Genomic DNA, 27,644 nt, shown 5'->3' with positions numbered 1-27,644 from the left:
GCGCCGGCAGCGCCAGATTAGTCCCCCTCCCCCCCACTTACCTGCAGGCGAAGCTCCGGATTGAGGTGATCCTCTTCGCCTCGATCCGCAGCCCCCCTGACTCTCTTCACCTCCGCCTTTTTCGGAGGCGAATTAGGCCGCCTCGCTACTGCTTCTCTGAACCGAAGAGAAGTGGAGCACATCCCTAATTTCTACCTACTACATTACACTGCTCACCACAACGACTCTCCAACTGACTCTGTTTGAGCAGCAATGGAGCTAGATGAAATTATACGTCACACACTGTTTGGCAGAAAGATAATTAGAATTACAACCTTCAAAACTTGCATTCTAAGGATTATTCGTGAAGCTTTGATATGGTTTCACCCTTAACGGTGGCCTAAAATAAATTTAAATAAATAAATAAATGGGCAACATGCTGGCTGTTTCCATAGAGGTAACACACAAGAGTAACCCAACAAGAAGTGTAGCTTTAGTGGATAGCACAAAGAAAGTCCCAGGTTCAAACGCTGTAAACTCCAGTGTTTGTTTCTTTAAAAAAAAAAAAAATAGGTGGCAGGTGATGGGGAAAAAAGACCTCTACCTGAGACCTTGGAGAGTTACTGCAAGTTAGTATAGACAATACTGGACTGGATGCACATGTGATGTGAACTGGTGGTATAAGTCATCTTTCTATCTTCTGGTTGCTGTACAGCTAGGCTTGCTTGATCACCCCAGAGCCAGCATTATTGCAATAGTAGTAGTACCTTTGCGACCCTTCTCAATGGAGTGTTTACTGCAAATGCTCTAACTTCCAGGAAAAGTGATTTCTATTTCCAGCTGTAGCAAAGTTCTTATATGTGTCTGGGTGGTAATAGGCAATTATTTATTTATTACATTTCTAATCCGCCCAATAGCTAATGTAATTTAGGGAGATTATAAACACTTAGTCAGAAAGATACTGTTAGTTGTCAGAGAGCACTTTGGAGGAAATTATCAAAGCGAGCAATCTTATGTCCCCTAGATAGAGATACTTTGAATTCCCCGATCCGAGGTCGGAGACCCCTGGTGACATGGGAAGAACCACACCAGTTTCTCTCCGAGGTTGGGAACTAGAGAAGGGGGTGTTTTGGTGGGCAGGAAGGGGAGGAGGCAGGAAAAGCCAAGCTACAAGTTATCCTGTGGTGTCTCTAGCTTCCTTCCCTCCCCCTCCAAAGCACCCCAGAGCAAAAAATGGGAGGGATGGGGAGGTGAAGATCACCTCAACCACTCCTCCCACCCTGCATTGGATGATCATAAACCCCTGAGTTTGGGGGCTTACAATCATTGAAAGCACAGTCCATAGGATTGTGCTCTAAAGAATGTAGGGCCCAGCGATTTTAGAGCTTAATGGAAGAAACTCCAGACTGAATCATTCCTGGAAAATGACTAAGAGGTGGAGCAAACCCTGGATCACATCCTGTAATGAGATATTGTCAGAACTGGCAGAACCAAAGTGCATTTCAGTAATGGTTATGTGAAAACTGCACAATTTTTTTAAAAAAAATCTAACTCAAGGAAAGCTCAATTTGTTGACTTGTATACATCATGAAAAAAGGCATATTTATTTGTCATACTTATATACCTTTTAATATAATAAAAGCAAGATTTCCATATATTTGCTTACTTTGCATAAGTTTTTCAGCTTTCATTAGTCATGAAAAGGAGGAAAGAGCTGTGTCAGGAACTAAAATTCTTCTTTCTCCATTGAACCACCCACCCAGCCTTTAACCCTTAATAACTATAAACTTCCTTCTTTCTAAAGCTGAGAAGCCGAGGCTACCAGGTTCTCAAATGCTGCACTAAAGACCAGTTTCTCTGCTTCTACAGTGCAATTGTGAATTGCTTACACACAGCCCCGATTGCATCAATCAGGCATCAAGGTTAAGGTATGTTAAAATGTGATAACAGTTCTGAACATGGAAAAACAACACTTCACTCTCTCATAAGACAGAGTTGGTCAAAAGCACCACTGGCTACTGACATAACCTAAAGATCAAGGATCAGCCAGAGAACCACAAAGATACATAGTGAGAAAGCCACATTAGCCAGGGGTGGCTGAACACACACATCTATGTTGTGTGTCCCTGTGGTAAGAAAGGGTGCTATTATTAGCTTAGTCCCCACCACAGTCTTTAACTCATGAAGATAACCACAGATCCAGTTCACAAGTGGTCTCTCATAAAACCCAAGTAATTCTTCAAAGTCAAATTAACACCACCAAGCGAAACAACTACAAACAGGTCTGTGACCGAACCTCCGAAGTCTGATACTGTATGCAAACAGGTGGTTCCATCATTCTATCTCAATATAAGCCATTCTATCTATCACAAATATAGTAAGCAGGCTTTAAAGATAATCTGTAGGAAACTGCTGTTTATAAAGCCATTTGCCCCTAGAGGGAGTTCTGCCAGATGGAATAGGCCATTGGGCGGTATAAAAATGTAATAAATAAATATAAGTGCAACGACAATAATGATTTCTTTGATACTGGCACAGTATTTTTTAAAAGGCTATGCTCAGCATTGAATCATCAGCTTTTTCATTTTATTCACCTCACATCCCAAGTGACCAAAAAGAGCAATAATGTAGGTTCCCAAGAAGAAGGCCCAAACGTCATATTTTGCAGAATCTCAAAGTTACAGTGTATCAGCCTTCCCAACTTGGTGTCCTCCAAATGGGTTGGATTATAAATCTCATTAATCCAGTGCTCATGCTGGCTGGGGACAATGGGAGTTGTAGTCCAACACTTCTAGATGGCACCAGGTTGGGGTGCATTTTGTCAGCAAGACGAAATGCATCTCCTTACTAGGCCTTTGGAAAGGGATAAAGGATACGAGATTGCATTGTTTCCCCCTTATAGTGAAGCTGTGTACCAAATTAATGTTTTGGATTAAGATATGAATTGAACTTTTAATCATTGTTTTAAGTCATTTTATCGATATGTGTGTACCCTGCCCTGGGACCATAAGGTGAAGTACAGGGTATAAATGTAAATATAAATGAATAGTATTGCAAGGTCCTGAAGAGTGGTTCATTAGATGTATACCTTTTTTTCATTACATGCTCAAGGAACCTTGGCAGTTCCATGAGGCAGTGATTCTTCTCCTAGTTTCTCAGGATCTCATTGGTAAGGGAATAGATGCTAGTAGATGCAGTTGGATGCCAACCACAGGTCCTAGACCAGGGCTGGGCAACTGAGGCCCTCTGGATGTTTGGGCCTATAACTCATAGGAATACAGGAATCTGCCTTATCTGAGTCAGACTCTTGGTCCATCTAGCCCAGTATTGTTGACACTGACTGGCAGCAGCTCTCCAGAGATTCAGGCAGGAGGTTTTCCAACCCTACCTGGAGAAGTCAGCTATTGAAGCTGGGACCTTTTACATGCAAAGCATCTGCTCTACCATTAAGTTTCAGCACCTCCCCATAGCTTCCATCATCAACCATTGGCTATACTGATGGGAGTTGTAGGCCAAACATCTGTAGGACCACAAGTTGCCCACCACTGTTCTAAGTTCTTGAAGACTCAAGATGGAGTCTGCTGATAAGGTCTTTCTGGGAACAAAGGGATGCCATGCCTCACTGCCTCAGACTGTAATCTTGAGCTGGACCTGCAAGTAGTTTTTCTCGTCTCCCCACAAAGTCAGAATAAACCAGGATGCATTACAATATAAAGCACCTCTGTATTTCTCTAAAGTTCTGCTGCCCCTTCTGAAGCTTCCGTCTTTTAACAGTGACATAAACTAGTTCCTTATGCATTTTCCTCACCACAGCATTGTACAACGTTCCTTCATACTATCGGTCATGGGATTCCCACAATGAATTAGATGCATCATCTCATCACACACCCTCTCCATCTCCAGCGATCTCTCTCTGCATAATAGCAATTACTCACGCAAATGTGTGTGTTCAGCTGGTCATGCAGTGTGGATCAGAAGTAACCCAGTGCCTTCCAGCCTAGTACAGAGCTCTAGAACAATCCAGTTAAATTGCACCCAACAGCCAGACTGGTACTTGCTTCTGTTGTAAGTCCTGGTTCTGTTCAGGAAAAGACTGTGTGTGCAAGTTGAGGTGGGATGTGATTACTTAGCATGACACATTAGACCTCATTATCTGAAGGTGATGAAACATCTTCTGTATAACAGAATTTTGCTGTAGTATGGTTGCCCATAAATGAAATCCCATTATTATTTCATAAAAAGGTTACTAATATCCATTGTCTTTGAAAAGGCTGTCAAAGGCTATTGCTACTGCACAAGCACTCTCCCCCTTCACCAAATCTTATAACATAATCTTTAGGGTTCAGAGTGTATCTAGCTCAGCATTGTATATTCTGGCTTGCAGCTACAAGGCTTCATGCAGGTGTTCTGTAGCCTTGGAGGTGCCAGGACTGAACCTGGGACCTCGTGCATACAAAGCACATGCTCCACCAGTGAACTGTGGTCCTTTCAGCATTTGTAAAAGGCACAATGACAATAGGAGGATCTGATGTACTGCATTCTCCTTCATCCCCTAGAATATGAGACTATGTTCAGAATTAATCCAATTACCATATTGCATCAGCAACAGAATACAGCTTTTCTTAGAATATAAATCTTACCTCCACTCCCACTCCATGTAGCTTCAAGGAAATTCTTGCAACCCATAGAAGTATTCAATGGTTCAGTCCAAGTGGGTCCCACTTAAAATAAAGATTTCACCCAGGTGGGTATATTACCTTTTTATTCCATCTTGTACCACTCCTCCAAGTGTTTGCTTCAAGAGCATTTCAGCTGTTTAGCAAGTAGACCACACATTACACAAACCACTGCTTTCACAGTACAGTTTCTATAGCAACCATCTTATTAAAGCAGCCATCTGCTTTAAATATTAAACTTCACAAGACCATCACGGCTAGCTTTAAAACAATATCACATGTTCATGAAATATTAAAGCTAGAAACAAAGAACTTCTCTCTTGAATATTTTTAACGTCTGTTGAGTTATCCTGGAGGTTGTTCTGGCTAGTAACATAAGTGTGTAAGCAGACCCATAAACAATACATACTACTACTTTTTTTCTTTTAAGGTGAGCTTTAAAAAAATTTAACTCTCAAGCTTTACCATCTTTTTAGTGCCAAACCTTCTGAATACTGTAAAGAAAGTGCTTGAGACAACAGGGAGCAAAGTAAGAGTCCCTTTAGTTTTCATGTTCTGCAATGGCAAATGCTGAATAGTTTAAAGGCTTTGTATAGAAAATGTTTTATTAGAAGACCCACATTTCAACATAACATGAAACAAGAGTCTTCATTCTCATTATACCTCATAAAGTATGGTGTCTGGAGCTCTTGCTTCTCTTACCCAGTTTACGAACAGCTATTTAAACTGAAATCGCAATTAGTTTACCAAGTAGCTTGTCACAGTAATATCCAAATACTGGTAAACTTCAATGTTCGTTTGCTTTGGTTCATTTTGTTTTCTCTACTTGAAATAGGGCCATTTGTGTTTATTTGGATATTGAAGGAGGGGCATCATGTTTGTCTTTTTAATAATCCCAGAAGCAGTGAGTACTTTCTGTCCTGACCCTCAGAAAGCAACAGATAAGCAATGAACGGGTCCTACTTTACACCCAGAACCCTGATCAAAGCCCAGCAAAAGAATTCCTCTTACATATCTTCCTTCCTGTCTGCTCCATCATGGTTCTTTTTCCTTTGAAATAAGGTTATCTAAGACTAGATATTCTTTTCAGGAAGTCAGACGCACACTGTCTCAAGGACTACTCCGGAGTCACTGAGCTGTACAGAACTTCAGAAAGAAAAGGTTTACAACTCAGACTGCTATATTCCAAAAGGGAATCCTATGTCTCTTGAACTCAAAGAGAATCTCTGTTTGAAGAGGGGTGCTTTTGCTCATAGTAAAGCAACTCAGAGGTCCATATACCAAAGGGCATTGCTGTGTCCTCCTACCATGCCTTGATGTGTTTTCAACTGTCATTTTTTCTACAGATACAAAATTGCAGAGCAGTGTTTCCTTCCTGCCCTCAAATACCTAGCATCCATTTCTATTAAAGCAAAGGGGACGAACCATTCAGCTCTAGGTGTAGCTTTTGCTAAACCTGCTAGACTGGATTTATTTTTCTTTTACAGTTTAAATGACAAACCCATGACAGCGTCTGTATTTATTCTGAGATATTAATCTAAACTGTCACACAGTACTTGCCTTTCTGCAGAAAGCAGCAACCATAAGGTTTTTCTCCTAGTGACCTGCACATACCATTTCATGTACTGCAAAATTTTAATTCAGTAGTTCCTTAACACTCTCCAAAGTGCTCTGGCAATTAAGGGCAAGGGAGATAGTCCCTATAAGCATTCATTCTTTAGTTATAGCTACTGTTGCTACTCAGATTTTTTTTATCAGTATAAGATTAAGTGGCCTGTACCACTTCATAGAATCATAGAATAGTAGAGTTGGAAGGGGTCTATAAGGCCATCAGGTCCAACCCCCTGCTCAATGCAGGAATCCACCCTAAAGCATACCCTAAGTATGTAGAATGCTTCTACATACTTACAAAGAAACACATTCCCTACACATAGAAAACAAGCCTTCTCCCTGAAATACTACTTTTCTAGGTATGAGGAATCTTAGTTCCCATGCATAAAAATTCAAACAATCTCCATTTGTAGTTCTCAATAACACAAGTCAAAACTACTTGACAATATCTACTCTTTATGAAAGCCAAGCCTAAGTGTGCATCCATACAATGCCCTAGAAAAAAATACTTCACTTGTTTACTCTCACACTGGAGTAGATACTATGGAACCATTCCGCACCACCACTGAACTCTATATTTCAATGCTTTTTCATAAAAGCCAAATTTTGGTGTTTTATAGAGCAATCCTGTATATGTCTACTCAAGTAAGCCCCACTGAGTTCAATGAAGTTTAATCTCAGGTACAGAATTGTAGCTTTAAAGATTTACTTCCGTGCAATGAATCGTGCTTGCATTACCTAGGGAGGTCATGATGCCACACTAGAGGCATTCAAGATGAAGCTGGACAACCATCTGTCAGGCATGCTTTAAGGTGGATTCTTGCATTGAGCAGGGGGTTGGACTCGATGGCCTCATAGGCCCCTTCCAGTAATCCTTAAGAGGCCTTCAAAATGGCTTGCTTGTGGTTTTGAAGGCCTCTTAAAAAAGCATTTAGGGACTATAATGATCTGCTTGGTATTGCACATAGCATTTAAAATTAGCCATGTCATAGGATGGCAAGAATTAATCTGCCACTGGTTACCTGATATCCCTGGAAGAACAACTGAAGAAATTATCAGCCAACTCAGATATAGCAGATGAACTAATATATCCAGCATAGATTCAGTTTCAAAGTTTGTAACTTCAGCACTCAAATTAAAAAAAAGGCAGATTTTTACTATGGGAAACCAGTTATTAAAAGAGTATGGAAGTGCCAAGAGCACATCATGCTCTGAACTTCAAGGATTTTGTTCTTGGACTTTTTTCAATTTAAAAATTGAAATGTAATTTTTACATTACCACCACAAAAAACTTTTGATAGAAGAGGCACCATTTCCCCCCTATCACACCCCACTTCTGCATTCTGAAAGTCTTACATTTTAGACTGTCTAAGAGCAAAGGTTGTTGCTGACTTCCCCACACTTCACATCCCAACACACCTATGCCAATACATAAATATATGGCAGAATTTCCCATCCTCAGAAGAGCTCAACTTTTGTATTTCTGAATACACCTAGCTCTGGGCATGATGCCTTCCAGTGAATCATGCAAATACCCAACATGCAGCCTCCTCTGTAGCCAATGAGCTTCATCATGGAACAACAACAGATCTATCATGGGAATTACTGGCTCATGAAATGCACTACAGTCTTAATCGAATCTTGAAAAGAAACATCTTACATTCAGTTCAGGGTAGGAAACCATGCAGACCCTGGCCTCATGAATGGGCTCAACGTAAACTCTTGATTGTTATCCAACATGCACTCAGAAAGTTCAATAATTGTTATTTGTTCAATGAAGAATGACCCATGTTGGCCAATATTTGCACCATTCACTTGGTGCAAATGTTGGCCATGATGTGCGATGATAATCAGAGGTTGCAGCATTCCAACTCTGATTCTGTAACAGCTGGCAATTATATTTAAAGTATCAGAATTAAATGTTACACTAAATTTAAAGTAGCGTCTATAATGAACCAAGGCAAGGCTTTGGTAATTCATTCTTTCATCTCATTTATTATTACATAGGTCAAAGAAACAGCAAGCAATATGAATTATTTTGGTGCAAATTCAGCAAAATATTATAAAGAAAATTACATTTAAAATAAATAAAATGGACCTCGATACCAAAAACAGGAAAGAGAATTGAGAACAAGCAGATTCTTTTTAAATAATGCCAAGAGGAAAGCTTTGTATGTCTGGGAATCTGCCACAACTGTTCATGAAGCTAAATAAATAAATAAATAAATTAGCTCTTCCCTTAATTAGCATGGTATCTACAACTAAAACTTTAAAAACAATACACTTCCTTTACTAGGATCATCATAGCATTTGTACAGTCTTAATATATGGAAAACTGGTCAAATAATCCAAACAGATCCTGTGCATATCATAATTAACAATGGGGAATACATAACACTGGATGACGTACTTCCAGCGGTGGCTCTGATAATCACAAATGATACTGCACAAAGATAATCATGCTACATGCAGAGACAGACAGTTGCATGTGAAGTCTGTTTCACCCAGCTCACAGCTTGTGAAAGCAAGTTGTATTCTGTATGGGCAACTATTGGGGGGGGACTTCCTTCCTTCTTCCATTAATACCCTTTATTTCCAAAATGCAATCTTAAAGTGGCAAACGGATTCTAATAAAGAAACCAAGAAAATGCTTTCCAAAAAAGAAATGTAATAGCACAGTTCCTTTTTTGGTAACTTTTAGAAAATGTTCCAAGTCACTAAAGAAACAAAAGCTTATAGTGCTTAGAACCTGCTATTGTAGTTATTCTAAAATTCCTAAAACATCTATTCATGCTAGCTAAAGTTATGTGCTCATATACCCGATGCGCATTTTCCTAGTGCATGTGTATGTCCCCCCCCCCCCCCCCGTCCAACTGCTTCATTGAGTCTACGCCAACATCCGTGATCGAGGTCATTTTAGCTAGCCTGATACAGCACTTGCTGGCTGTTACATAACTGCCCTCAGGAATTCTGGGATCATGTTTGTAAACACTACAGCCATGTGCGCACAACCACGTTGCGAGACATCAGAGCGACCTGGAACTCCTGCTTTGAAGGTAAACCCTGACACGACAATGTTTATGCATCCAAGCTAACCTTTCAGTATAAGATCTGTATGTTCCAACCTATTTTGTCTCAACAGGTTTCCTCACCATGGGTGACAGATTGTCATCCAATTAATGCTGTTGGGCGTTTCTGAGAAACCAATGAAAGCTTTATTTCTTCTCTTGAAGAACACCTGAATTCAAGGCAAAAGCACTTGAATGCAGAGGCCAAGCATTTTCTGTTTCTAACATCCATTGTTTAATATGCAGAAGAGACACTTAGGGAGAATTGGTAGCCGTTTAACATGTGCAGTCATTTAACATTATAAACCTAGCAACACAGAAGTGAACGTTCAGTGTTTGAAGAAACCTTTAACCATTTCTGCTCATTTTTTAAAAGTAGCTCAGTACCATTGATGGTCCCTTCTTCCCTTTTTAGAGAAGATTACAGCCAAAGAGGCCCATAAAAATGTATTTTGGTCATAACCTTAAGCATTAGGTCTTCTACTAATGCTAAACTGTATGAGCAAGTGAAAGGGGAAAAGTGCTCACTCAACAAATGCAGCAAACAATGAATCCTGATATACACACACATACCATGATTTCTGTATAATTCATATGTAGAAGCCCTTCAAAACTTCTGATCAAATTTCAAGCAATACAGAAACCTATTTTTGTCAGTTTGGATATCACACACACACATTTTATAAGCTGTATAACTTTTATATCCAATCATTCATTAGATAGTGAGCTTCTCCTTAGGCTGTTATATTCTAGCTGCCACACAAGCATATCCAAGATATAATAAGAATTATAATCAGGTTTCTTTAAAAAGAAATACTTTGTGCTTCTTGAAATGCAGCTGTGGACCTCGGTTGCTTTTGACCTTTACTGTAAGAGCCGAGAATAGAATAGAGTTCAAGTGTTACTAAGCCCAGCTGAGTTTGCATTTCTTCAGACTGTTAAGCCAGAAATAATAATAACACAGCGATCCCACCCCAAACCAAAACAAAGGGAGAAATATGTGCCAATCTTTTCCTTTTGCATTTAGCTTACATGCTATTTGGGAAAACAAATGGAAAATAGTTATTAAACTGGGAGTGATTATGAAAGGAAGTTTCTGAATCCCGCCCCTCTAAAAGAGATAGAAAGCAGCTATAACCAGTACCCCTACAAACACTTACTGTATTTGGGAGTAAGCTGCACTGAATCTTTGCTAAAATGGCAGTGTTCTGGGACTGCAACAAAAAGTATATATGGCAAATTAGTTCAAGGTTATTACCATCTGTGGCTTGCTGCTTGAAACTGAGACAGCATTCCTTGGTTTAACAACTATTAACAGTAGTAGCTGCTCAGTTTAGTGAGGCTAAAACATTTTAAAGCACATGCTTAACTTCAAGCAAAACAAGAAAATTACTGCAGTAGTGAAAGGTTTACTGATTTAAAAATAATAACCAGTGGTTACAATCCTGTACTGTTTAGACTATTCAAACACCATTTTCTTCTGTGGGATTTATCCGGACTAACTGTGTGCCACGATTGCATCCCTGGTTAACATCTACTGGATGGAGTGCTCAAAACTTTGTAAGATCCAAAAACAAACATATCCACCATGTCTTTCATGTGTTTGTAGCTGTCTGCAGTCCCCCTATTCGCCTTCTTTGCAAACAGAAACTAAAATTTACTCCTTGTGGCACACAAGCTCTAGCTTGTACTGCCCAGTTCTAGTTTGTTGCCAAGCGGTAAAGCTTCTATTTTTGGCTCACCACAGATGACCTTGTTGTAAGCTACAGAGCTGAATGTTGCCAAAACAAAAAGGGATATTTTTTTTAAAAAAAAAGAAGGTTAGAAAAGAACTGGCTCATAGAATACTCCAACCAGGCTGTAATAAGTATATGATGGCTGTGGGCGATAGTAAAAAATAAATTAAAAAATGGAGTGCAGACATAGACCGTTGCGGGTGAGCGCTGCTGAATCGTGAGATGTGGCACCCGCCTGGCTCTTACGCGACAGCTCTTGGGAATTCTGGGAGCGTGTTTGTAAACAGTGCAGCCATGTGCGCAAAGTCCACGTGGTGCCTCGACTCTGGCTGGATCTGAAGAATCTCTGAATGAAAAAAACAAAACCTCAGCCTGCAGTGATACAGTGAAAGCAAGTTGGAGTTATACATCTCTCAGTATTTCTGAAGAGGTCTATGTCACAAAATGTATATGTACCCTATCACAGTGGCAGATATTTGCTATACCAGTTAGCCCTTCCTGTTTTGTAAACAAGCCCAAAATGTGTGCTAACCATCAAGGAAAGAAATCAGAATTAACTGTATGATAAGTTAATTTAAGTGTACTTAATACTATAATGTAAGTGTACTTAATACAAGCAAGAAGATACACGTTCTGCCCTCCTAAACAAAGGTTGTTTTTAAAAAGCAAAATTAACTAGGCATCAGTGGTTGCTGGAATGAAGATAGTGAAATTTACTCTCAGTGTTTCAGATTTTAGTGGTGGGACACTATTTAAGGATTATTAGACTAATCCCAATGATATTGACTGCTAACAAAGTCATTTTGATCCCAATAGTGCTTTTACTTCGAAATAATGGGATTGTAGCATTAGTACAGAGCAATTATGAAACTCTCACCCTGCATGCATTTCTCTCCCCTTCCACTCCCAAAGACTGTAAAGTTGCAATCCAAAACTCACTAACTTGGATGCAAGTTCAGTCAAACAGGATAATTACAAGAAAACATGATTAGAGTAACTAGACAATTCAACGTCATGAATTTATTTTTGAGCTCTGGTAAGCTACCTAGATAGGGGTCCACTTACACATCACCTCCCCAAACACAGGTTTGCATAAAATTAGCATCTGCTAATTTACATAGATGTATGCACATTGGAGAAATAATTACTACAATTTTAATAGAAATACAAAACATCCCACAATGGTGAGAAGGATTACAACTAGGTGACTTGTGAACCTCCTCAGTCTGCTAATTTTCCATGGGCAAATTCAAGTTCCCTGCTTTACTTTTAAGTTGTTTTGGATGAGACAGCCTTTTAATAGGGGACACCTTCAAATAGAAAACTGCCCTCTAAAGTAGGCCACATGGCCACCCTAAATCTAGGATACCATTCAGATGTTAAGTTGGAACTAATTAATGAGAATCATGTTTATATGGCAGGTGATTTGTATCACTACATATGTTTCAGAGCAGGGAAACTGGAACATCTTGTTTGTTTAAGTGACATATCACACCCTTAACCCTTTACCACTATTTTTAAATGGGTAGTTACTTCACAGCACAAGGGTTCTTGTCAGAGGCATGCAGAAATCTTGACACTGTAACAAAAGATAAGGATTGTGTACACTTTTAAATCTCATTGGTACTCTTTTCTCTTGAAGTCCTACATTAATTCTTCTGCCATTAAAAGTAATGGCAGAAGCATTTATTTCTCCTTGAAATAAATGTAGTATCGGAGGTATTTAACTGAACTATGAGAGTTAGAAATAAAACAGAAAGCTGAGGCCAGATAATTTGGCACCAATGATTTGGATAAACAGTTATTTCATTTATTTAAAGATCAAAAGCCATCAGCCAATTTATCCTCTTGAATAAGATATTTTGGTTGCCAATTTCTGACTCTAAAATCACCAGCAAAGCAATCCTATTCATATCAACACAGAATGAAGTCCATTGAGTTCAGAATGGCTTATGTCCAAGTAAGTGGATATAGGATTGCAGCCTTATATCATTAAGCACCAATGTTAACCTCCAGAGCCTATAGTAGGACTACATAAATCTAGAAAATATTCATAAAGACCACAGCTGAGATTGAACATCTGTGGACAACTCCTTTTTAAAGACCACTTAAGTCAACTGTGAAAGCTCATCACACCTCAATGTGAAGCTTACAGTCAATGGTGAGGAATGATGGGAGTTGCAGTCCAACATTTGGGTATACAGCATATGGGCTTACAGCACTTTCACATGTTGGCTTCCTCCACTGACTGTAGCATTCTTGTAACAGAAAAGACAGCATGCCACACATCCATAAATTAGATATTAACTGTACAAATCCTTGTGCTGTGGCCAAATGCACCACCTGCTAGCTAGTAACTGGCAGATCCAGCACATAGAGAAAAGCAAGCTTTTGTGCAAAGCAGGAATGGAGAATGTTGGTGAACTGTAACACCCATCAGGCCTATCCAGCATAGCCAATGGTGAAGGATAATGGGAGTTGCAGTCCAACAACATGTGGAGGATCACATCCCTGGTCTAAAGCTAACAATGGTAGCTCCATGCCAGCATGATAACATTGCTGAGGAAGTTGATGATGAGGGGTGCTCTAAAAGTAGATCTATTTCCCCTCTACCTGCTGCTGTTTCAATCCAGCACTCTGGAGCAGGACCTAGCTTCTTTGGTTTTGCATGGAAACAATAGGACTCAAATAATAATACAAATATTTTTTATTTCTCATAACTGTTGCAATCAAGGCCAGGCTGTCTTCCATGTTTCCATGATAAAAAGGTCAACCAGTCTACAAAGTTAACTTTCCAGTGGGTCAACTGGATGCCCTCCAACACAATATTTTTGTAGAGCTATCTTTAAAGCATAGAAAACATAGGATCTAAAATATGCACAATGCCAATTTTGTAGTGCTATCCAAACTGAAACAGAATGTTAACTACATTTTTTTCATTTGATCATATTTTAGGATCAATTCTCAAAGAATATGCTCTACATAGAACTCTACTGAAGGTTTCACAAGTCAGCCACAAAGCAAAGACTAAAAACCTACCTAGAATGTTAGTCGAGTGTGTGTGGTAAAGAATAATTCCAGGGCCTTAGCCAAGAGAAGGAGTATCTATAGCTGCACCCAAAATGCCTTTCTTCCATATCCTGCAGCCTGCTTGGCAACTTCTTCTCTCTAACTTGTTGTGCAAGACCTGAACTACACTATCATTTGAGGCGCTTCGAGCCAACAGATGTATTTTCACTGTAGTTCCCTGAAACTCTCCTGGCAAGTCAACAGAACAATCCCCTCAGTTATAACAGATTAATGGCATAGGCCTTTCATAGGAGCAAGTATCAAACTTCCATAGAGTTTCCTAAGTTTTAGCAGAGAACGTGCATAAGTGCAGCATTACCATTCATAATAATACATACATGGATATCAAGATGTCCAATTATGTTAGAAGTGTTCTCCAGAACAGCACTCTTCTTCTTCAATGAAGATAGAATTTCAATAATACAAAGAGGTAATGAATCATTCTAAATAGTGACACACACACACACTTATAAAATACATTTGACAGGTATGTGTTTGTGTGTGCTGTAGAAGGAAAAAATGGTAAAGTCTAACTATTGGTTTTCTCCTTTCCAACTGTTTTAACCAGCAAATGGTCTCAAAGGGCAGGTTCATACATACATGCACATCACTCATTTACTTGATGTCTTGTAACAGAATGTGTGAGCTGACTCCATTGAAAAGCAATTGTGTATAAGGAGATACTTCTATGGTGGCTCATTCACACAAGACAGTCATCAACCAATGAATAGGAATGTTTGAACTAGACCTAAGTGTCTGTGACCATAAAAGTCTACACTTCATGTCCTCTATTCCACACATTTTTCTTATGTGAATAAATGCTCGATTTCATAGCTGTTTAGATATAGGCAATGAGACAACCCTAAGCAAATCTGTTTAATTTGCTGGACACCAAGACCAACAGGAAATATACTATTCTTGACAAAGGAACTTATTTGCTGCAATCAGAGTCCCACAAGCTAAGGAATTGCCTTGCCAGGTTATGGCAGACAGAGTTCTACAAGAGCTCTGTTAAGGAAGTGCCGCTCCTTTCCTTCACATGGCTTGCATAATATGCTTAGTTTGTGGGTGCATGGCGATTGTGCTGGACTTCAGCCATAGACTCCAAGGTAACATACCTGGAATTTCAACAAAACTAGATTTCCTTGCGTAGAAAAAAAAAGAACCCCAAAATAGTGACTCTTAACAATGGTTATAGGAATAATTTCAAGTTCTAAGATATGTACTGTATCAAGTTAACTCCCCAAACAAAAATATCTGGTAAGATCAATCACCCCCATTTCTTGAAGTAAAGTTGCCTGCTTTGAGAACTCTTATACTTACATCGCACAAGTATGTCTAAAAACTATTTCGATTAGTTTTTATTATGATGAGAAAATTCATTTTCTTATGCAGAATGAATGACAATCTTCCAAACTACTTTTGAAGGATGTCCCAGTACTCTGAGCATGACACTCCTCTCTAAAGATCTGTGAAAACTGTGGTGCCCCATTAGCAGTCTGATGTAGTGCTAAGTTAAATGCTAGCACTCTGTAAAGCACTGCTTACACACAGTGCTCAATGCCCTATGAAAAGCTGTGCTCCTGTTGCATGATACTTGTGACTGTCACTTATGCAGAACTTCAACGACAGTCAGGAGGGACTACTCCAAACAGGAGTAGCAGCAGCAATCAATGATCAAGAAACTAAGCAGGTGGGTATACCCTATGCCAGAGGTATGCAGCCTCCTGGTGTCGTGTCCTTCAGATGTTTTGGCCTAAAACTCCCCAAATCTCTAACCATTGGCCATACAGGCTAGTGCTCTACTGGCTAGCTCTCCAGTAGACATTAACTTCTCTAAGCATTTGAAGAACCTCTTCTGCAACAGTTCTCCATAGCTCCATTATATCTTTCTAACCAAGAGGTAGCAGGAGAAAACAGATGAACTCTTTGTAAATCCAAGATCATACAATTAAATTGCTCATCTGAGGATTTGCTCCCCCAGACAATATTCATTCCCTGGTACTCAAGTTGTGGAGTAGGCCTGAAAACTCTTTTCATTTATTTATTACATTTTTATACCGCCCAATAGCTGAAGCTCTCTGGACGGTTCACAAAAATTAAAACCATAGTAAAACAACCAACAGGTTAAAAGCACAAATACAAAATACAGTATAAAAAAGCACAACCAGGATAAAAGCACAACCCACAACTAAAATATAGTATAGCATAGCAGATGCAAACAACACAACAAATACATGGAACCTGTACATCAGAACACACATTCTTTCATAGGTTGCTGTACATTACTTTTCAGTGCTTTTCAGGCAGGAAGATGATTAACATATTTTATGAATAAACAAGGCACTCTTACCCTGCACACCAGCCAATACCCATTCAGTGTTTGCGCAGCACAATGGTAAGCAACTGTCATAGCAACTATGGCAAACAACATTTAGTCCATGGGCTAAATGCATCCTATTGCACAGATCAAATGTATGAGTAAATGGCCCTTTTTTAAGCACCTTGAAGATGTGGAAACCAGAACCTAAATAGAAATCTCACACCATACAACTTGTGCATTTAAAAACACAACTCCCAAAACCACAGTTAGTTATTAAAAACAATAATACATACAGTGCAGAGAAAGATGAAATATATTCACAAAAGGCTACAATATACATTTCCTTCAAACCCCTCTCAAAGTTGTTCTGATCTTTCTTAGAATTTGATTTTCCAAATTAGTTTCAATCTTAAAAGAAGGAATTTGAGACAGAGGAAAGATGTGTTTGCAACTATTAAAAATCTCACAGTAATCTGTGCAGATCAGATCTTCCTAATTTCAATATGACTCGTGCAGCCAGGTTCCAGTAAGCTTGTGTCCTCTATCAGCCAGGCTCCCATTTTTCTCTGAACTTCTGGTTATTGGTACACACTGCCTTTTGTAATAATTACCACCTATAGGGTTTAATCTCACCCCCCTTTATTTGGGAGCAAGCCCCTTCAAACCAAATGGGACTTACTTCTGAGTAGACATGTACTGGATTGCACTGTAAGTGTTCAAAGCTCTTCACATACATACACACGTTTTGTTGCTGCAATCCAATGCTTTCAAGAATCCAGGAAGTAGGTCAGTAGGAAGGAAGAGCAGCAGCTCAGAAGGTAGAGCCCCTGGTTTGCATGCAAAAGATCCAGATTCAATTCCTGGCATTTCCTGGTAGGACTGGGAAAGACCCTGTCTGAAATTCTGAAGAAACACTGCCAGTCTGTGTCAACAGTACTGAGAAGGGTTAGACTCAGTATAAGGCAGCTTCATGTGTATTATTATAAGGGGCTCAGAGAGAATGGTGTCTCTGGGACCACAATTCATGGCAAAAGCAAGACTAGGAGCTGTGACTTCCTGATTTATAGCTCAGTCTAAGTTAGATCAGTACTATATTAGCCATTAGCACTTACCATTCAGGCATCCCAGTTCTGATATGGAAATCAGCATTGTGATACCAACACAGGGGAGCCATCTTTCAGGTGCTTTACATTTCTGTACAATATACAGCATTCTGTAGAATTAATGAGAATCAGAAATACTTGTCCCATCTAGTTAGTGCTACACCTATTTCTCTCTCTTCCACATCCCCACCCTCAAGTTTCTTCAGGTTAATTGAAATGGACCGGCTCTTACCTGCTGTTCAGATTAAAATTATAATAGAGCAATGATGGATGTGTGCAAATCCCCCTCTCTAGTTTCTATTCAGTCATATGTTTCCTCTCTGATTCAGACTGCAGTCAGTTTTTTATGATTCATAATGCATCCCACTGCGTTTCAGAACCAGCAGATCAAACAAATAGCCTTTCTAGATGATGTCACAACACTCAGAATTGGCAAAATGCCTTCACAGCAATCAGGGAGCAGAACTAAATCAATACTTTATCTTGTTTTGCAAAATAATTTGTGATTGTGCTCTCTGGCATTGTTTTCGAGATAACCACTGATTCAGTTTGAAACTTGGTAACTTAAGAAGGGCTCGAAGTGGTTGTTGGTGGTGGGGGGAGTGAGAGAAAGAGCACAGATGGAGATTATTATAATATAATATATCATCATCATCATAAGCATTTGTATACCGCCCCATAGCCGAAGCTCTCTGGGCAGTTTAAATAATATCAAGACTCTCAAAAACAATATACACAAATTAAAAACCACAAAAACATATACACATACCTTTAAAACCACATTTAAAACCACTACAACAACTTTAAAAACTATGAGCCTAAAAAAAGATGGACCAGTTGGAGTGAACCACTTGGAGCAGAGCTTAGTGTTAAAAGTCTATGCTGCAGCAGTGACTGTTGTGAAAAACACCTTTGCTGATGTAGTAGAGCCCTTTACAACACTGAAATGCCTCTTAGCAGAATTCATCTAGGTAGCAACAGACATGGTTAATCCATGCTACCTCCACCCATAAAAAACATATACTAACTGTGATCAGAATAAAGATCTAACTAACTCACTCTGACTCCAAAGATAGCTAGCAGATGCACCTGAGAAGTTCAGAAGCATGGTATGCTGGGAACAGCCATTCCTTGTGATTTGTCTTGGACATCTAGTAGTCAGTGATATAATGTCCCAAATATGGCACAATAGCCATATTTAATATTCACGAGTAGCAGCTATTGACAGACTTACCAACCATGAATTAAACCAAATCTTCTAACTCTGGGGCCATTTCTTTTGTGTGGTAGCCAATCCATTGAGATACTTTAGAGCAGCCTTCCTCAACTTAGTGCTGCATGCATACAAATGACACCTGCTGAAATTCCCCTTTCAATACAACTGTTAAAGCTACAGAAGCCCTGTCCTCCTTTTCATATCGTTACCCTATCTACATGGGCTTCCTATCATCCTCTAGGCTCACGTCAAGAAGCTTGATTTACCTAGGGTACCTTAGAGTCTTATATATGGTTTGGAAATCTCATACCTATGCCTTACCATGATCCTTAACAACTGGGAAAACTAAGGTTAGCGTGCATGTACCAGATTAGAAGTTCAAGGGTACACAGAGAGGTCCTGCTCCTCAGCTGTAGAGTTCTATCAACCCAAAGACCAGAGTACCCTCCAGAAGTTGCATGAAGAGCCTAGTTGTTAGGGCCCACAGATAGTAGTTTTGTGGGTTTTTTAAATATTGGTCAGACTATTAAACATTTTAGCTGGCTGGAAACCTCTGAGGGCAGAGTAGCCTACAACCCATTATCAATTGCATATACACATTTCCTACCACAAGTGGTAAGGTGGCAAAGCTGCCTCTAGTGAATTCTAGATTTAACAAGAAGAATACTTCTTTTTGATCTTAAAATGAAGTGGTAAATTTTGAAAGGAACCTATTTGCTATTTTCAAAAATAACAACAAGAAGAAAGTCCTGTAGAGGACATTTTTTTAACCAACACTTTACTCTTGTTAGAGTGGATGTACCTCCTCCATTATTGTTAGGGCTATATTTTTTCTGTGGGTATTTGCCATCAAGAAAGGAATTACAGCTTCATCTTTCAGCAATAACCCTGATCACCTTAGAACAGTCATGGTCAATGAAGGTCCTATGGACTATTGGGACTTGCCAAGACCTTTCCTCCAAGACCTTTCCGCTGGTAAACATGAGGCAACATAGGTTAAAGGCAGCCCACATAACATACCTCATATTCAGTTTACCTTAGAGTGAGGTAGACAATCTGCTGCTGTCCAGATATTTGGACTACAACTCCCGTAATCCTTGACCATTGATCATGCTGCCTAGGCCTTTTGGGAATTGCAGTCCAAAACATCTGGAGGGCCTTTTGTTGTCTAACCACGCCCTAGACAGATTGAAGATAACATGGATTATTGTGGGGTTTGGAGCATACACTTTATTCTTCTAAGAGATATAAACTAGGTAGAATGTGCGTTTTAGATGATATTCCCCCTTATTGCTCTACCACACTAGAAGAGAATATAGCATGGCTATATAACAGAATATCCTATGGTTTGGATCCAGACTAACAGTGCAATCTTATACATGTTCTTCTCAGAAGCAAGGGCCACTGAATTCAATGGGATTTATTCCAAAGTAAGTGCATATAGGATTCCCACCTAAGTTAACTAAACTTAGGTTTCCTTAGCTTCCATTGAAATCAATGTGAAAAAAATAGTCATTACTAAATTAGTTCCTATAAAATCACTTGGACTTAAGTGAAACTAGCTTAATCTGGATTCACCCCACTATGTATTGCAAAGCCACTATACCTATTCAAGTAGTATCCTGAAGTTATCTCGGGGTGGGTACAGGGAGAGGAATCAACAGTCTCAGTAGCATAACTATTTAAAGATACTGCAATGAAAACTGCCATACATGTTTACATTTCTGAAACCCTGGACAGAGAGATACTTTTTAAAAGGACATCTAAATTTCAGTTTAACCGGTCCATCAGGGATTATATGCCAATATCCATTGGGGATTTGGCACAATGATTTTGGAAATCAACACAAATAAGAACAATATACCACTAAGCACATTTACTTAGAAGAAAGATCCATGGATTTTGTGAACCGCCCAGAGAGCTCCGGCTATTGGGCGGTATAGAAATGTAATAAATAAATAAATAAATAAATAAATTGCAGCTACAGTCACCTTACACTGCCATGGTTGCCATTAAAGACTGCATAAATCTATTCGCCATAAAAATGCATTGAGCACAACACTTTTGTCATAAAATTTAAGACCAGGAACATCATATCTATGCAATACTACTTCTCCAAGCTCTTCAGCAAAAGTCAACAAATGCCAAATCCCACATTACAATAGTGATAAAACACCAACATTTCAGTAACAGATTTATTAATTGTCCCCTTCTCCCAGTATATACACAAGACAGTACAGAAAAGTGAAAGGCCTTGAAACAAATACTAAGAACAGAAGAGATTCTTCATATTCTGAGAAAGTTCCTCTCCATTACTTCTAAAGAGCACAGCATGCAATAACATAAACCTCTCATTGCATGTACTATGCTAGGATTTACTGCAATGGGACTCCAAGGAAATTTTAATTTATTCAGCTATATACACTGGGCCTGTTCAGACAACACGCTAACCCATGGTTAAGCCACTAACCCTTTTGCAGTAAATGGTTAGTGAGCATGTTTAAACCATGGTTACAGAGCCACCATAGTTCAGAAAGATTCACATGACACGCTAAGCCATAATATTTAGCTCAAAATGCTTAACCACCATGGCTAAGCATGTCTTCTGAACATGGTCACTGTATACATACCAACTATGTGGCCATGATCCTATGCACTAGCTTTTATCCTATAACTAAGTGTAGATTTAAGTACTTTGTGGAATTGTGTGGGTACTCTTTCCCTTAAAAGACTGCTTGGTGTCACAGCAGGGGTGGATACTCATAGTTCTCCATAAGTTGCAAGTCTACAACCCCCAACATCTCTGACCAATGACCATGCTGGCTGGCATGACAGAAGTTTGAATCCAACATCATTTGAAGTGCTGCAGATTCCAACCCCTGCATTATAGAACTTATCACAGAATATAGATGATATATTTATGAACTGCAGGTGCTACTTCACGAATTGGTGCTAATTGGTTATTAGCTTTCATGTAAGCTGGAGTAGTACTTCATACATTGACTTGGTTCGCACAACAAAACAATTCACACTCAGGATTGAGTAGGGTTGAGTATGTTGAACTGAGCATTGCTGTTGATCCATGGTTTATGGTTGTGTTGTGTGAACCCAGCTGCAACAACAAAACATGGTTTGTTAACCACAAACAACCCACAGTTCACAATCAAACAGCAAACCATGAGCTCTCTTCATGGGTTGTTTGTAGTTATCAAACCATGATTTGTTAGCATGGCTGGCTTCACACAACAACCCACATTCAACCTTTGAGTGGAAGTTGTCATGTTGTGTGAATCCAGCCATTCAGTAATCCTTATAGTGAATGTATGTTTTGTGCACAAGTATGCATATACACAAGACAATTGTATGCCATGCATACTGAGATGTGCCGCTCTGTACATACTATAAATGGAAACTGCATTGAACCTAACCAATACATTCCTAACCAACTTGTGTTGGGTTTCCCCAAATGAAAATGAGAAGCTCTCTTCAAAAGCTTCCACTGCTTGTTTATCTCATTATAAATATTGGAGGATTTTAATTTTTGTTTAATTTTTTTAAGAAATGAGATACTCTTGACAAAATAACAAATACTCAATTTGCAGTTATAGAAGAAAGTTTACCATTAAGGCAAAAGGTCACATAGGCAAAAAAGTTTTGATTTTGTTTGTAACAAAGTTCTTTACAACACTGTACTTCTTCATACATTGTTATTAACATACAATGTAATAATAATCTAGAAACCTATCCAGTGGTACATGGAAACAATGCATATAGCTATTTTTATTATTTTTGAGAAAGGGAAAGAACAATGTGGGGAAATATGAAGTCCTTAAGATTATACAGAAACTGTTGATGTAATCAAGAGCAGTCCAATGATTAAAAAAAGCCTGTGGACAATACTGGTTAAATTAATTTGCTAACTTTTGAGTTAAGGATGGCAAAGATTCACAAGGAAACTTTCAACAGGTAGAACTAAAAAAGAAAAAGAAAAAGACCAGGCACACAATATGAGTTTCTCTGCCTTTTGATCCTCCCCATAACTGAAGCTGATTCATGATGCTTGACCATTAACACCCATCTGCTGAATTTGTTTAACAAATAAGCCCTGTTTTGCAGGTCATGATCTCCCCTGAAAGTGTTATCATTGAATACACATGCAATTACACAAATGAATGTACAAGCTATCACTATTCCTTCTTAGCCACCCCTTTCTCCAATGGCAGCTTGCCATTAAAATGCAAATACAATGGCCTCATTAGCTAACAAACAACACTCACTGACCTTCTTTTACAGAGGGAAGATTTCTCTTCATATTTTATTTTAAAGACAGTTTTTAACTCAAGTCCCTTGCTTCCATTGCTTAACATCTCATGGTATCAAGTTTTGTATTTGCATATCCACCATCACGGAAAATATATCTATATATCTATCTAAGAATGAGATCATTAGAATGAATGTTTTAGTAGAAGCCTGCTAAGATCACACCAGCTCCCTCCCTGCACCAACCTCCCTCCACCTCCACCAGAATCTGTTTACAAAAGGGAAATATCATATATGTAACACTTGTTAGTGTTGGGGAAAACTTGCTAATATGGTCAAGAAACAATTTTATAAAAGCTTCCATTGCAGATCCAAAATATCACCAGTGGAGGTTTAGAATGATGTTTCATGCTCAAATCAAAGAAATACACCAACAGGACACAACATTTTTTGTCCAATTGGAACATTCCTGGTAGATTTGGGGTTAACATCCTTGATTTGGTCAAAAGGCAATTATTTTTTTAAAAACGACACAAAGAAGATGTCTTTCTTCTTCGTCCTGAGCTACACATTGAGTATCACGGGATATAGACATTAGGATGACAAAACAATATAAAGAATAACACTGTGAATTAAGTAGAGAAAGGGAACCGTGATGTCAATCTCCTCTCCAATGCTCTTTTTCTCCCCTAGGATGGAGCTTCAGTTTCCTTAAGCACCCCTGACCTTGTAGTCCTCAAAACTCCACAATCCCCCCTGTCTTTTTCCTTCTTCCCTTGTCTCCCTCCCCCCCCCCTTTCTCCCTCTTGGACTGCGCCTGCCTTTGTGTCTGCTTGTCACTCACCGGCAAACCAAATGAGAGCTGATTCATGAAAAGCACAAAGCCAGAAAACAGACTTTTACGCATAAAAATTCACATACACACACCTATCTGCCGGGGCGAGACAGAAGGTCTATGCTCTCTATCCAAAGCACCTCTCCAGAAAGAGTTTGCTTTCCCCAAATATCACAAATGCCCTCTTCCACTTTACAAAAAAAAAAGGGGGGAGGGAGTTTAAAGGATGTACTTTTAAACTTTTGTTCAGCGAACCCAACCATTGATTTTTGTTTTAAATAAACGATCGCTCTCCCACACCTCACTTAGGAGTCTCTTCCCAGAATAAAGCCGACTCGATTCAGAACTCAGCACGTGTATAAACGAGAAACACATATTTAAAGGGCGAAGCGGGAGGCGGAGGGAGAAAAGAAGAAGTGCACGTAGATAAAGGAATAACTTTTTTTAAAAAAGACAGAATTACTTCTCAAGAAAAAATACTTTTTATTCTTTTTTAAAAAAATAAGCCACCCAAACCAAGCTACGGAACATAGCTAAAAAAAGCGAAGTTCGCAGGGCGACTGCTGCACAGGAAAAGACAGGGGGGAATGCAGAAACCTATTTTAATCCTTTGCTTAAAAAATAAATAAAATGAAATCTATTTGTCAGCCATATTGGAGGAGCAGCAGCTGTAATTTTCTTCTCTCTTTGTACTTGGAACTGCAGAGAGTTGTGCGGGGTGTTTTTTTTTTTTTTGTTTTTTTTTTAAAAAAAATAAAAGTCATGCCAAGGAGCTCCATGGGAGGAAGGAGGAAAGAGACGAGTTTGGGAATGGCAGGAGAAAAAGAGCAAGAGAACGAGAAAGTGAGAGAAAGGAAGAGAGAATTGCTCTGACCTCTTTCCAGCAAGCCCCTCAGCCGCGTAGAATCCAGCCAAAGCAATCTGGTCTCCCTTCTATCCAATCCTAAAGGGCAGCCATCTTGCTTCCTTCTGCTCCTTTACGAAAGCAGCCTAGCCTCCGCATCAATATTCATAAGGGCCGTTTTGACGTCTGCTCGCTCATCACTCTATGAAGCCTCAGCGTCGCTCCCAGCGGCGGACGTGACTGCCATGTGAACGAAGCCGAAAGCACACCGGGAAAAGGCGGGCGGGCGGCCGGCCGGGCAGGCGGGGGGAGGTTGGACGAGCTCTTCCCCTGCAGCGCCGAGGCGGGCGGGCCAGCCAGCTCCGGCGCTCCCTGCTTGGAGAAATGTAGCTCTCTCTTCCTGGTTGAGGGCTTAATTCCCCACACAAAGGCGTGGGCTGCTTTTAATTATTATTTTTCTTTTCTTTTTTTAATGCTGCTGGCTGGCTGGCTGTTATCCCCGCACCCGCTCCCCACTGGGTTGGGTTGTGTACAATAGGCGGACCAGATAGAGAGGGGCTTGAGGGTCGCCTTAGTTAGAAAGCGGCGTGGAGTTTCCGAAGAGGAACCGAAACGCACGGCGGAAAAGCAGGACGCGCGGAGAGCCGTCGCCCGTCAAGCGCTGCGGCTGCCCTGCAGCCCCGACGACGTGACACGGTTGCAGACAAAGGGCTCAAAACAAGGAGCTGTCATTCTTAACAGATGTTGTTTCCTGGTTGGCGGACGGGGGGAGGCGGGGGAGCGCGAGCGCATCCCGCTCCCCGTGGCCCTTTAAGGGGAAGAGGCTCGCACGACGGCTTGGCAGCCCAGCGTCGTCTCAGGCGCAGGTCCCGCCTCCGATATTTCCATATTCGGGGCTCTCTCGGGCTCCATTGGCTGGCAGCGTGTCCAGGAGGGTTCGGTGTCTCTTTTAAAGGTCTATTGCGCTGAACTTCGGAAAAGTCGGCGGAGTCCTCTTCGCAACTCCTGCTGTTTACGCTGGCCATGTGAGTGCACGAGGGAACATGTGACACGCGTGTTCTTCCTTGCTGGGAACGCCCCCTCTCCCGCGCGCCTCGTCTCTAAAGAGGGCCAAGACAGGCATTGCTTTACATCCGTGTGATGAGCAGTTCTGTCTAGAGAATCCCCCCTCATATGGATTGGGACCATAGCGTGTTTGTGGGGGGTTAAGGGAGTTTAAAATCCAGATCGACCCCCCCCCCCCCCAGACCCACTGTAGAATAAAAATGGAAAATAAAAAAGATGTAGCTTCTCAACACAGATTTAAAATATATCTGTTGTGGCCTTTTATCACTAGATCTGTACTACTGCTTTATAGCGGTACTGAAGTACACTGATAACTGATGGGGCACATTAACTGCCAGATATAAATGCAGAAGAGGGATATATAGAGTTACGATGATGGGATGGTAATGATTTGACACAAGGTGTAGCTCTGTCTCCTACGTGCACAATACATTGTACCTGAGGTTTTGAAAAACAACTCCCGTAAAAATCATTAGGCAGAACGTAAGAAGAGCCATGCCAGGTCAGGCAAAAAAGTTCCATCTAGTCTAACATTTTGGTTGCTCAGTGGCCAACCAGCTGCCTGTGGGAAACCCACAAGCAGGATAAGAGTACAACAGCACCCTCCCACCCATGTTCCCCAGAATGGGTGTACATAAGCACACTGCCTCTGATACCCAAGGTAGCATATAGTCACCAGGACTAGTAGCCATTGATACTCAATTAATTTGTCTAATACCCCTTTAAAGCCATCCAAATTGGTGGCCATCACTGCCTCTTGTTGAAGTGAATTCCATAGTTTAACTATGTACTGTGTGGAAAAAGTACTTCCTTTTATCTGTCCTGAATCAGCTTCATGGAGATAAACCCGGGTTCTACTATTATGAGAGTGGGAGAAAAATGTCTCCCTGTCCACATTCTCCACACCTCTGTCATGTCACCCCTTAGCCTCCTTTTTTTCCAGGCTAAACAATCCCATCTGTTGTAACCTTCCTTCATAGGGAAGATGCTCCAGCCCCTCAATAATTTCATTTATTTATTTATTTATTTATTACATTTCATTGCACTTTTCTGCAACCAGTCAACACAAACAGATTTAGCACATAAAAAACAAAAACAGTAAAACTAAGGGGAACATTGAAGTCTCTTTTCTTTTAATGCTTTTGATTCAGAGAGTAACGCAACAGCTCAATTCTATCATAAAGCTAATGGGCATGTTTAACTCTGCATAGGCTTGGACTACCTACTGAAACATACTTATTAAAAAAACCACACCACATTTTTTTGAAGTTGCAAAGCAATAAACCACTGTTGGTTACAACTTTAAACAAAGAGAAAGAAAATGTCTAGAAGGTTAATCCAATACTTGGAACACAAACAGTGAAATATGGGGTAACATGTAGTCATTGTAAAATGAAACATGTTACATTGAAATGGACATACGATATACAAAAAGAAACATTGAAATAAAATGAAGTTGCAACTAAATTGCAACTAAGAATACTCTGCTGCTTTGTAATTTGTGCATTTTAAAATGTGTAGATTGCTCATTTTATTATTATTTTAACTGATTAAGTTTGGGGATTTAAGGTACAATCCTATGAATGTTTAGACAGAAAAATGTCCTACAACTCCAGCATTCCCCAGCCAGCATGAATTATGCCTTTAATATATTTGCAGTGCCTATGCACACTTATCAGTGAGTAAGCCCTGTTCTAAGTAGAAATTTTATTTATTTATTTCTTACAGGCCACCTGATAACCAGAAGTTCCCTGGGTGGCATACAGGTAAATTAGAAAGTCTAGAATATGCATTAGACTGCACTGCTAATATTTTGTTGCAGAACATAACAAGGAAACCACAACGAATGTTAAAAAATA

At 39.9% G+C, this 27,644-nt stretch overlaps 1 protein-coding gene across 1 annotated transcript in view; it reads right to left on the bottom strand.

Annotated features, from left to right (window-relative positions):
- TET2 (tet methylcytosine dioxygenase 2) overlaps positions 1-24,881 on the bottom strand; it is a 91,110-nt gene extending 66,229 nt beyond the window's left edge. The window contains exon 1 of the mRNA XM_063135309.1: positions 24,751-24,881. The gene's annotated coding sequence lies outside the window, so the exon portion shown is untranslated. The remainder of the gene's footprint in view (positions 1-24,750) is intronic.
- Positions 24,882-27,644: the final 2,763 nt, after the last annotated feature.

The sequence above is a fragment of the Elgaria multicarinata genome, chromosome 10 (assembly GCF_023053635.1).
Source record: "Elgaria multicarinata webbii isolate HBS135686 ecotype San Diego chromosome 10, rElgMul1.1.pri, whole genome shotgun sequence".
NCBI lineage: Eukaryota > Metazoa > Chordata > Lepidosauria > Squamata > Anguidae > Elgaria > Elgaria multicarinata.
The sequence above is the reverse complement of the archived record's forward strand: the minus strand, read 5'-3'. Positions and strand labels throughout refer to the sequence as shown.